We start from the raw sequence: 13,166 nt of genomic DNA, 5'->3' as shown, positions 1-13,166 counted from the left end.
GTGTCCCAGGTTTGACACATCTCACCCGCTGCGGGGGTGGGGAGTCGGGCGGTACTATCGCCTTTGTGGGTTTATTTCAAGATGCCTTTTTAAGCCTGTCTCCTGAGAAGTGGCATTTTGCAGGCCTCCTCCCCAGCGTTCTTAAGGAAGGCAAAAATAAAACCCAAAACGTGTGGTTTTTTTTAACAACCACTTCATCACAAATCAGTATCTGCCTTTCTCTTAGCATAGACCTAAGTTTAAACTTCGGTCTTCTTCCACGCACCAGAAAAGGAGAGTAAAGAAACTCAGGCAGCAGCTGACGGGGTAGGGAAGGGGAAAAACAACCATACCGCGGAGACTCAGCTGTGCTTGCTGCTGCCAAGTGAGGCAGGATAAAGGGAGCAGCCGCGGGAGCAGCCGCCCCGCCGCGCCCCTCCGCCCCCCTCGCTGCAGCGGAGCTGGGATAGAAGTTACGTGAAGCAGCACAGTAGCGGCAGCGATACTAGTAAAGCGAGTGAAGACGAAGCGGTGGGAAGGGAGAGGCTGTTGGTGTTTAGCGCCGGTGGGGGGAGTTATTCCTGCAGCTGCACTTCCGGTCGGCATTTTGTTCTGAGACGCACATACAGGAACCCTTCCTTTCTCCTCCTCTTCCTCTCCTTCCCTTCTGTCCTCCGCTCGGTAGCAGTTCTCTGTGCCCAGGCTGCCACCTTCCCCCACCCTCTTGTACTCGCACATACAGAGGGAGCGGCGGCGGCCCCTTAGCAGCTGTTCCTGTTGTTCTTGTTTCTTCCCCCTAAATCTCTCTTTTCTCCCCTCCCCCCCTCCTCCCCCCCTCCCCAGTCCAACTCCCTGCTTCCCTGCCTCTCATAGTGTGTCTCTGAACCGGTTCGGTTCGGCCGGAACAACCGGGTTGATGTGAAACAGGCTCAGGGGAAACGGATTTGTCTCGGCTGTTCACCCCCCAGCTCTACATGTTCGCTGCACTGAGGAGGAGACGGAAGAAGAGCCAACCCCCCTCCCGGTCCGGATTATTGTTGTTATATTATTTCCCCTCATCCTCCTGCTTCGCGGCGGCGGCGGCCTAGTATCGGCGGCAGCTCCCCTGAGGAGGGAGGGGGCGGATTTCTCTCCCTCTCTCGGATTCTCGTTGGATTCAGGCGCCAATTTGTTCAGGTAATACCCTCTTGTCTCCCTTTCCCCTCCTTGCCCTCTCTAGCAGTGGGCCAGGCCTTCTAGCCCAGGCGGCCCATCTCTGCCGGGAGCAGAAAGGATTGAGGATTAGCTGTTACCCGAAGTAGAGGGGAATAAGTGGTAACCAGAGGTGTTTATTTTGCAACCCTTTTTCCTGCACGCTTGGGGTTGGCGGAGAAAATTGGTTCTTCCTGGGATGTCGGGAGGCCCAGGCCCAGTGGAGAGCGTAGGCCCACCGGCCAGCGCCTTTACTTTAGCTCGGGGATTAGAAAGGCGAAGCGGCTTCTCGGTGACAGGCCTCAACCCGGAGAAGAGCAGGAGGAGGAAGAAACAATGCAGTTATCCGCAAACGGGCACTGATCCTTTTGCCGTATTTACAACTTGGCCAGGGCAAGGCAGAAAGAAGGAATGTCCCAGCACAGACAGCCCCCTGAAGTAGAGAAGTGGAGGAATAGGGAAAGAGGGTCAATGTAAATACTCAGAAACAAAAATGCCAGCTCCCTTTGCAAACCTCCTGCTTCCGTTCTGGGACACTGAAAAGTCCAAATGCACATGGATTTATAATGTGCAGAGTTTTAATCTCTAAATAATATAACAATTGATTAGTGTGTTAATCCCTATTTATAGCGTAAAACTAGTGCTTGTGGGATGATTGACACAACACGGACACCTGCAGACAGGAAATAGATAAGCATATTGTTTCAGATACTCCACACAATTTCAATATTCATGTTATGTATATGTTACAGGATTTTTTACTAAATTCAGACTAAATACTATTTTATACTCTTAATAGAAAATGGGGGAGAGGTGATGTGTAACGTGCTATGTTTATGGCATTTCAGGGGCCAAGGTGAGGATGAGCTCTTACCCTAAGTACTTGAAAATGAAAAGTAAATTTAATTAAAGGAAAAGTGAGGAATGCTTAAAAAACATTATCCTTTCTTGTCAGGCCATATCACTTTGAGATCCTGAGGTTGTTATTAGTTGTTTGTATCCGTAATATTTGAATATGTAATTAGGTGCCATTTTAATAGGTCAAATGTGTTTTGTAAATGATTGATTGTCAGGTAGTTATTTTACAGTAAAGTAGATCTTGCTTTTACTGCGTGGTAGAGTCGAGAGTGTTATTAAAAATTGAGGTAGATTTAAAACAAGCACCCTATGAACTAACAAAAATGCTCCTACAGAAATAACATAATTGAGGGAAATTTTAAGATACCAAGTTTCATCTTTCATATAAAAAGGAAATTTGTACATGGCAAACAAGTATCAATATAACATAATTTGTCTGTTTTTCAGTAGGTTTTTTTAGTTGTTCAAGCAGGTGTGTTGTAAAAGTGATTGGCTAATGTGTCTAATAATGTAACTTTATCGTATATTGTGTTTAGTCTTTATAAACTGTGCTATCATGTTTCTGAGTACCCCAATACATGTTTATAAGGGTGAAATTAATATAGCTGTCATGTAGAAGATGTGTTTTCAATGCTGTAAATCCGTGTAGTAGTCAGCAGTGTGTCCATGATTTGTATTGGCCAGGGAGCAGTTTGAATTTTAAAAAGCCTGAAGATCCTGTTCAGTCCCAATCCCGGCCTCCCTCACTCCCACCAATCTCCCATTCCTGTCTTTGTGCTGTCTGGTTCTGTTAGACACTTTGTAATAAGACCTTGGGCCTCAGGCCTCCGTGTGTGGAGAAGAACCATTTACACTTTGAAAAAGCAGCTTATTATTTTTAAACTTTATGAATTGCAGGGGGAGCCACTAGTTGTTTCTAACTGTTTCTATCTAGGTGTGTCGCCGAATTGCTGTTTTCTTTTGGCCGTGTGCAACTCTGCTTTACAGGATAGAACGGACTATGCAGAAGTAGTTTTCATCATCAGGAAACAACATGAGCGCTAGTGTTTCTTTTGTCATCTGTTTCAAAGAGCTCATTTTAACGAGAATGGGTTTAAGCTAACAGTAATGAACTCTTCTGGCTTATTTTTGGTTTAGTGAGGTTTGCTTTAAAAATAGTAGATAAGAGCAGGAAATAAGTTACCATAGTTCGTGTCAAGTTTATCTTGCCGGAGTTATGTTTATGGCACACTTTTTTCCTCCTTCTTTATATTAAAATTGGAAAGCATGTGTTTTTTCTGGTGTGAAAAATAGCTATATTTATAGAGGGAAATTTAAGATGCTACCTATTTGTAATGATTTTTTTGTTTGTTTTTGTTCTGCAACATATAGTATCAGTCAGGGTTGGAAGGGACCAGAAGGATCATCTAGTTCCAACCCCCCTGCCATGGGCAGGGACACCCCACACTAGATCAGGCTGGCCAGAGACTCATCCAGCTATGATGATGGAACCAGTTCAGGATTAAATACATATGTAGTTGTAAATTTCTTTATCTCTGGAAAATATATTTATTATACAGAAATACTTAATGTGGAAATGTTTATAAGATGACTTATTTTTTTTCTTTAGATTGTATTTTTAGTATATAACAACTTGCATGTGAGAAGCAGGACTGTCTCTCTCATACTCCTTTTTCCCTAGTGTTAGGAGTTTTATACCGGTCTGCTGTTTATCACAAGAGCTATCTGCTTAAGGATGCTATAGGCTTTATTCGTGTTATAGAAATACGAAACTAATTATTCTCAAGGTGTTAGTTGTAACAACTGTTTTAACTGAAAGAGGAAAATATTTTCTTCTTGCTGTCATTTATTTTATGCTTTTGACTATTTTGTGCATTTAGAATTTGTTTTCTGTGTACAGGTTTTATTTCTTTTTTAGTGTTTGGTATCACTTAAAATTTTTTACACTTAAACATTTTTTACATTTTGATTTATAAGAAACAGAACAGGATCAGAGAAGCAAAATTATACCACTAAAACCATTTGCAGATCTCTGTTCCACAAAGGAGTACATGTACCCTGGTGCAACCTTGTTGCATGTTTGAGATTCCATGTTATGTTCATACAACTCTTCTTGCAGAATCAAAGCCATAGATGGTTCTGACTCAAGGAAATGACTATAGGGTTTTTGTGCTTGTATGATGATTAGGTGTTCAGGAGGAGACTTGACAGGGTGCTTGGTTGCATGGGTTAGCTGATTAGGTGGTGTTGGATGATAGGTTGGACGCAATGATCTTGAAGGTCTCTTCCAACCTGGTTTATTCTATTCTATTAAGGTAATACAGCCTTAATCCTAAATGTTTCACATATATATTCCTCTATAAATAAACTGTGTTTTGAAGGATACTAAATGAAAAATATTCAGTTTCTTATTGTAATTTTCAGTGTTCAGTGGCAAGTGTGGTAATTTTATGTGCATTATATAACAAAATGTTCAAGTAATGATAATAAATTTATATTAACATTTATGTTGTAACTTGCACAAGAAATGCAAAGTTAGTGGACAATTGCTAGTAAACAGAAGAAAAAATATACTTTTGAATAACTAGATGTAAGAAGGAAATCTTTGGATTCATAAATTTATACTTTATAGGAATTGAGGAGTATATAATATTCAATGTGTGGATATTTTAACAGTAATTATGATACTGCTTATTTTTAGTCTTTCTTTTCGTATGCCTTTATTAGAACTAATACAGGTTCTTCTGATTTTTATTTTTTTAATCATCTGTAGTAATGACCACTCTGTTACACAGAGATTTCCTACAAGGAAATGCTCAAAATTTGTGATGTATGTGTATTAGTGATAACACTGTGTAATAATGATCCTTTTAAAAAGGAAGCCCTTTTGAAATTATAATTGTTAAAGGATTACATTCTAAAAATCTTTGATTAAGCTATTTTTTTGTTTTATTAGTGTTGCATGTATACTTAGTAGCTGATCCTGATTTCCAAAGCATGTGGGAGAGTAGTGCTTTATATTGATATCTACTGCACCTCAAAAGTGAGGAGATTGTCCACAGTGAACAATAGGGATAGAAAGCAAGACACAAATCAGGTCCTGCACAATCTCAAGTGAAAAGAAAAGGTGAGAAAAAATGTCCTTCTTAAACTGAGGGGCCCAGAACTGGACACAGTACTCCAGGTGCGGCCTAACCAATGCAGAGTACAGGGGTAGAATGACCTCCCTGCTCCTGCTGGCCACACTATTCCTAATGCAGGCCAGGATGCCATTGGCCCTCTTGGCCACCTGGGCACAATGCTGGCTCATGTTTAGATGGCTGTCACAGTATCACAGTATAACTAAGGTTGGAAGAGACCTCGAGGATCATTGAGTCCAACCTATCAACACAGACCCCATGCCTAGACCATGGCACCAAGTGCCACGTCCAATCTCCCCTTGAACGCTTCCAGGGACGGCAACTCAACCACCTCCCTGGGCAGCACATTCCAATGACAAACGACTTGCTTGGTGAATAACTTTTTCCTCACCTCGAGTCTAAACCTCCCCTGGCGCAGCTTGAGACTGTGTCCCCTTGTTCTGGTGCTGGTTGCCTGGGAGAAGAGACCAACCCCCTCCCGGCTACAACCACCTTTCAGGTAGTTGTAGAGGGCAATGAGGTCTCCCCTGAGCCTTCTCTTCTCCAGGCTAAACAATCCCAGCTCCCTCAGCCTCTCCTCATAGGGCTTGTGCTCAAGGCCTCTCACCAGCCTTGTTGCCCTTCTCTGGACACGTTCAAGTGTTTCGATGTCCTTCCTAAACTGAGGGGCCCAGAACTGGACACAGTATTCAAGGTGCGGCCTAACCAATGCAGAGTACATGGGCACAATGACTTCCCTGCTCCTTCAAACTAGGCAGCTTCTAGCAAAAGATCTCTTGGATGGGAACCTTTTAAAAATTGTTTTGCTTTATTAACTACTTTTTATTCAAATTCCTTAGTAAAAAAGCATAATGTCCTAAAGAAGGCGTTTTACTTTGTAACTGATTTGTTTAACGATGTGTCATGTGCCATGTACGAGGCAGGGATTGTGTGAACAACAAAACCAATATATGATCGTTTAGTGAATGGCTATTACAATTCAGTCCCTTATACATTATAAGTAAGCAACTATAATTCTGACATTTCTTAATATTTTAATTCTTGGTTTTATAGTTCTAATATTTTGTAGTTTTTTTAATAATGTAATTTATCAAGCTCTTTCAATGTTAAACATGTCTGTGATAGTTCCCCTCTCTCATATGAGTTAAGTCTTTTCTCTATGTTGACCAGGTACTTGGAAAGGATGAGGTTACAAATACTTTGTTGCTGAAATTTTGTTTGCAGATCTTGAGTTTTAATAGAGACTGTCCTGCTGTCTCTTGTATGTTATTTTCTGTTCATAGAATCAATAAAGTTGGAAAAGACCTGAAAGATCAAGTCCTACCTGTCACTCAAGACCCCATGACTACTAAATCATGGCTTCAAGTGCCATGTCCATCCTCCTCTTCTCCAGGCTAAACAATCCCAGCTCCCTCAGCCTCTCCTCACAGGGCTGTGCTCAAGGCCTCTCACCAGCCTTGTTGCCCTTCTCTGGATACATTCAAGTGTCTCAATGCCCTTCTTAAATTGGGGGGCCAAGACCTGGACACAGTACTCAAGGTGTGGCCTGACCAGTGCTGAGTACAGGGGCAGAATAACTTCTCTGCTCCTACTGGCCACACTATTCTTGGTGCAGGCCAGGATGCCATTGGCCTTCTTGGGCACCTGGGCACACTGCTGGCTCATGTTCAGCCAGCTGTCAACCAGTACCTCCAGGTCCCTCTCTGCCTGGCTGCTCTCCAGCCACTCTGTCCCCAGCCTGTAGCACTACATGGGGTTGTTGTGGCCAAAGTGCAGCACCTGGCACTTGGACTTGTTGAATGCCATCATGTTGCCTTCTCTTTTTCTTCTGATATGCTTTCTGGATACTAATGATGGGGGGAAAAAATTTAGAGAGCCTTCATTGGATGTGATGTACAGCAACTACCTTAGTACCTGTAGAAAAAAAATAAACTGGAGTATGCTTTTGCAGTCTAAAAGCTGGGGAAAATTCTGGTAAGACTTTTATAAGATGGTGAAAACTCATGGACAGTGTTTTGTAGCAAACTAAAATCAATTTAACTTCAATTTTTGTTTTTTGAAGGGAAAATTATAAATCTGATTTTTCTGTTAAATTCCTAGTTCGAACTAAGGAGATATGATTACTTTTTACTATAGCTAATGCTAGGTAGGGTATGGGTTTGGTGGGTGTTTTTTTTTTTTGTTGTTGTTTAAATAATGGGAAATTACAGTATCACAGTATCACCCAGGTTGGAAAGGACCCCGAGGATCATCGAGTCCAACCTGACACCGCAGACCCCATGACTAGACCATGGCACCAAGTGCCACGTCCAATCTCTCCTTGAACGCCTCCAGGGTCGATGACTCAACCACCTCCCTGGGCAACCCATTCCAATGCCGAATGACTCGCTCGGTGAAGAACTTCCTCCTCACCTCGAGTCTGAACCTCCCCTGGTGCAGCTTGAGACTGTGTCCCCTTGTTCTGGTGCTGGTTGCCTGGGAGAAGAGGCCAACTCCCTCCTGGCTACAACCACCCTTCAGGTAGTTGTAGAGGGCAATAAGGTCACCCCTGAGCCTCCTCTTCTCCAGGCTAAACAATCCCAGCTCCCTCAGCCTCTCCTCATAGGGCTTGTGTTCAAGGCCTCTCACCAGCCTTGTTGCCCTTCTCTGGACACGCTCAAGTGTCTCAATGTCCTTCTTAAACTGAGGAGCCCAGAACTGGACACAGTACTCAAGGTGCGGCCTAACCAGAGCAGAGTACAGGGGCACTATGACCTCCCTGCTCCTGCTGGCCACACTATTCCTAATGCAGGCCAGAATGCTATTGGCCCTCCTGGCCACCTGAGCACACTGCTGGCTCATATTCAGGTGGCTGTCGATCAGCACACCCAGGTCCCTCTCTGTCTGGGAGCTCTCCAGCCACTCCGACCCCAGCCTATAGCTCTGCATGGGATTGCCATAGCCAAAGTGCAGCACTCGGCACTTGGACTTGTTGAAAGCCATCCCATTGGACTCTGCCCATCTTTCCAGTCGGTCGAGGTCCCTCTGCAGAGCCTTTCTACCCTCTAATTGACTAACATCTGCCCCTAACTTTGTGTCATCTGCAAACTTGCTGATGACTGACTCTACCCCTTCATCCAGATCATCAACAAATATGTTGAAGAGGACAGGGCCCAGCACTGATCCCTGGGGGACACCACTGGTAATTAATTTTCTTCTACTAGCATTCTCAGTGATGATTGCTTCTTCCTGGCAGCTTCCTTGAAAAAATCTCTTGTTGAGGCATAACCTGTAACATAGAAAATATTTTTGATATGTCCTATTAAAATTTGGCAGTTATAAACATTGCTTAGCAGAGTTCCTAGTCAACCCTAAGAATGCACATTGCTCCCTGCTTGTTTTGTATAGGTGAGGCTGGTAGTGAATCCTCTCAATTTCTTGACAATATTTAAAGGCACTATTTTTACTTCTGACTTATGTAAACTTAAGTCATTTGGGCTGAAATCTTCCATGCTGGGTGACTGCCATTTATTTACTGACTATTAATAAAACTTAAAGTCAGAATAGTTCATTTGCTCCTAAGGATCATGCTAGAGCAAAAAGTGTTTAAAAAGTAATTTCTGACCTTTGCAAGTCATCTGAACACATCATTTTTTTGAGAGAGGAACTTAAAATTTGATCAAGGTGACTTTTTGTATAACAGATATACATTTTGTTTCCATTCTAAAATCTGTCCAAAAAAGGGCAAGTTATTATTGTCTGAGAAATTAGCTGACTTTCTGATTATAGATGTTAAACTAGAACAATTTTTTATTTGCAACAGGACTTTCCTAATAAGTATGGTTCTAAGCAGCGGGATGTGGTACAGACTCTTAGTTTTCTGGTGCCCATTCTCTGCATATCCACAGTGCTGATTCATTTGAATGTGGAAAAGACAAGAACTGAGGTTGCAGGTAGCTGGAAAGGTGTTGTAGGGTTAAATTGCCCCTCAACAAAATCGGAGATTTACCCTCAGAATAAATCACCAGATTAGCTCAGAAGTTTGGAAGCAAAAAATGAAGCTATATTTACAAAAAGTGAACTAAATATAGAAGTGTAAAAGACAATAAACATATACTGGATATATTTACATATATTCACAATTCAACAACCCCAGAAACACTCCCTTATACAAAGTCAGCTCTTACCTTCCCCCCACCCCCCAAGGCTGTACGCAACATTGGCCACAGCAACCCCATGCAGTGCTACAGGCTGGGGTCAGAGTGGCTGGAGAGCTCCCAAACAGAGAGGGACCTGGGGGTATTGGTTGATGGTAGGCTGAACATGAGCCTGCAGTGTGCCCAGGCAGCCAAGAGGGCCAATGGCATCCTGGCCTGCATCAGGAACAGTGTGGCCAGCAGGAGCAGGGAGGTCATTCTGCCCCTGTACACTGCACTGGTTAGGCCACACCTCGAGTACTGTGTCCAGTTCTGGGCCCCTCAGTTTAGGAAGGATGTTGACCTGCTGGAACGAGTCCAGAGAAGGGCAACGAAGTTGGTGAGGGGCTTGGAACACAAGCCCTATGAAGAGAGACTGAGGGAGCTGGGGTTGCTTAGCCTGGAGAAGAGGAGACTCAGGGGTGACCTTTTTGCTGTCTACAACTACCTGAAGGGAGGTTGTAGACAGGCAGCGGTTGGTCTCTTCTCCAAGCCAGCCAGCACCAGAACAAGAGGACACAGTCTCAGGCTGTACCAGGGGAGGTTTAGGCTGCAGGTTAGGAGGAAGTTCTACACAAGAGAGAGTGATTGCCCATTGGAATGGGCTGCCTGGGGAGGTGGTGGAGTCACCATCACTGGGAGGTGTTCAGGAGGAGACTTGATAGGGTGCTTGGTGCCATGGTTTAGTTGATTAGGTGGTGTTCGATGATGGGTTGGACATGATGATCTTGAAGGTCTGTTCTATCCCACCTGCTCTCACTGCCCTCCCTCTTTTCTCCCTGGTACCTCACACGGTAGTCAAAACAAAGATGATCCTGGCAAGGCCATGGGGACAGTAGTTGCAAGCAGAAGTGACAAGGAAGAAAACAGAGCTATTTGTCATACAAAATATAATGGTTGACACACCGATGGGATGATATTAACCTATCTGTTGTTATCATTCTGTGTCCAATCCCTAGCATTATTCTACTCAAATTCTCTAGAAAATTTTTATCTACAATTAGTGTCTAACTAGGTACTAGCTCTACTGTAACACATGGGGGAGAAGTGTAGAATAATGGTGCACTGGAACTGCACTTGCACAGTTAAAGAGGGAATGGGAGTTTAAAGGACAGGAGTTGGGAGGAGAGTAGGAGCTTGGAGTTCCTAAGGAGGACTGAACTGAGAGGACTGGATAAAAGAGCCAGTGGGACAGATAAAAGTATCCTTAGTTAAGATATCCTACTTGATCCTCAAGGCCAAATGGTGGACACTCGTTAGAGAGCAAAGGCTGCAACTCAAGACAGGGGGTCAACACCATGCACCCCAAGGGTTAGCCAATGCATCTACCTAAATGGAGCTGCTGAAGGGAGAGGCTGCTGCACAGACCTCAGACTGTGGACAATGCCTAGGCTTTTCTCCTGGGGCAGGGGCAGGTGGCTGTGGTGGGTTGAAGTTTTCCCCCAGCATTAACTTTTGCCAGACCAACTCAGAAGTAAATGAAGCTGTATTTACAAGCAAAATCTACATTCTACAATGGAATGTGATGAATATATACAAAATATACAGTATTTACAATGTTATACAGATATTTACAATTAATAAACAACACAAGGACCCCCCTGACCAAGGACCAGCCTCTCCCCTACTCCCCTTGTACAAAAGAGACAAGAGAAAGGAGCAGAGAAGTTAGACTTAGCCAAAGCCAGACAATAAGCAGGTTATCTCTCCCAAGTGGGAGCAGGGTTGTGTCACTCTGCCCATGGCTAGGCTGGAGGTGGCACAGTGGCAGGAGGCTCTCAAAGATTCCCTGGATTCACAGGCTGTCCCAGGGTTCCAGGCTCTTGGACAATAGCCTCTTTCTTTTGTCACTCTGCTGCGAGGTCTGGGTTTGAGAAGTGGGCACTTAAGCTGGAAGCGACTTATCACTGCAGGAGGATGGCTCTCTCGGTCTTGGCTTTTCTTGGCAAGACTTTTCTGGCTCCGGGGCTGTACAGCACGAAGAGGCTGACCATGCTTTCGGTGCAGCTTACATGAAGGGGCTTGCGTCTTTCTGGGTAAACTAAGGTATGGCAAAGATTCTGAGTGGCAAGGCTTGTGGCTTCTTATCCTGGGTTTTAGGCAAAGTGTATTGTTTATAATTTGGCTTTGCTTTTATCATTTGTCCGAGGATCAATTTGGCCAATTGGCAACCAATAGAATGGGATTTTCCCCAGGCTGTGACCATATAAGGTAAAGATATAAGCCTGGTCTAGGTGAGGCATGGGCAGTACGCTGCCTGTTTACCACAAAGGGAGGACATATCCCTTATTTACTAGACTTCCCTGGTTCTTTGTCTTTTTTTTCCCCACATTCCCCTGACCCCTGCAGGAGGGAGGGGGAGAGGGGCATCGTGCCTGAACATGCCAGGTCTTGTTCTGGGTTTGCATTGGGCCCATTTGGCCCTACCACCACAGGGTAGTGGCTTCAAACTGGAAGAAATTAGGTTTAGATAAGACATTAGGAAGAAGTGTTTCCCCATGAAGGTGCTGAGGCACTGGAATAGGTTGCCCAGAGAAGTTGAGCCTACAAGCCTGAAAGTGTTCAAGGCCAGGTTGAATGGGGCCTTGAGCAACCTGGTTTAGTAGGATGTGTCTCCCCTTATGACAGGGAGTTGGAACTGGATGATATTTAAGGTCGCTTCAAACCCACACTGTTACAATTCTAAAATACAGGAAAATCTGTGAAACACCCTTAGCAAGAAACTGAGAAGGGTACTTAGGAATTGGGTGTACAGCTCAGAAATATGGAATACTTATAAGTGCAAACACTAGGTAATCCTGTAGTTCAATCTACCAGTGTAGTCTGTTTTCATCTTTGTTGAATGCATTGTTAGTCTTTCAAGTCTGTTGTTTTTTTTCCTACAACAGGATGCCTGTTTCAGTGCTTCTGTGGAATGAACGTAGTCTCCTTAATAGATTATAAGCCTCTCAAACAAAACAAATCCACCCCTCCTCTCTCCAATACAAAAATCCAGGCTATACTAATGTCTTCTAGGATTTGCTTTAGATATTGTTGCTCCTGCCTTTGGGAAAGGGATAAACTCTTGAGATTGCTTCCTGTCTTGCCTTTTATGATTAAATATTTTGATTTTTCTTTGGTGTTTAATGTGTACTTTAATCACTTAACAACATTAAATCTTGCTCCAGAGAAAGAATTTTTAATTGCATCTTGGGCCTTTCTGTGACATGTATTGTAATGCTTCATAAATACTTGTTTAATGTTTTTGAGGAGAGTATGTAATCACACAAGTTAGGAACCGAGATGCAGAAGTTAGTCTCTGGAAGTCCAACTGGAGCAACTGTAGGACCTGAATTTTTAAATTAACTTGATTTTTTTTTTATTTTGGGGGGGGGGGAGGTGTGGGGTGTGTGTATATCATCATGCATGTGATAATATTAGAACAGGTCATCTTGAGTGCCATTATGCAGCATGTGCAGGGCAACCAGGGAATCAGGCCCAGTCAGCATGGGTTCATGAATCCTGCTTAACCAACCTGATCTCCTTCTATGACAAGGTGACCTGTTCAGTGGATGAGGGAAAGGTGGTGGATGTTATCTAGACTTTGGTAAAGCTTCTGACACCATTTCCCACAGCATTCTCCTGGAGACACTGGCAACTCATGGCTTGGATGGGTGGAGGCTTTGCTGGGTTAAGAACTGGCTGGATGGCTGGGCCCAAAGAGTCATGGGGAATGGAGTTAAATCCAGTTGTTGACTAGTGGGGTTTCCTGGGGCTTGGGGCTGGGGCCAGTTCTCTTTATCAATGATCTGGATGAGGTGATTGAGCAAACCTGAGTTTGCAG

General features: G+C 43.8%; 1 protein-coding gene across 4 annotated transcripts in view; it reads left to right on the top strand.

Moving 5' to 3' along the window:
- The first annotated feature begins 591 nt into the window (after positions 1-591).
- NIPBL (NIPBL cohesin loading factor) overlaps positions 592-13,166 on the top strand; it is a 302,820-nt gene continuing 290,245 nt past the window's right edge. For 2 of the 4 annotated variants that reach the window (XM_068155385.1, XM_068155382.1), the window contains exon 1: positions 592-1,155. The gene's annotated coding sequence lies outside the window, so the exon portion shown is untranslated. The remainder of the gene's footprint in view (positions 1,156-13,166) is intronic. The other 2 variants (XM_068155384.1, XM_068155381.1) reach the window with 1 other exon arrangement.

This window comes from Melanerpes formicivorus, unplaced genomic scaffold, assembly GCF_026170545.1.
Source record: "Melanerpes formicivorus ecotype bairdi unplaced genomic scaffold, bMelFor1.0.p_v2 SCAF_31, whole genome shotgun sequence".
NCBI lineage: Eukaryota > Metazoa > Chordata > Aves > Piciformes > Picidae > Melanerpes > Melanerpes formicivorus.
Note: the sequence above shows the minus strand (reverse complement) of the source record. Positions and strands in the feature narration are given on the sequence as shown.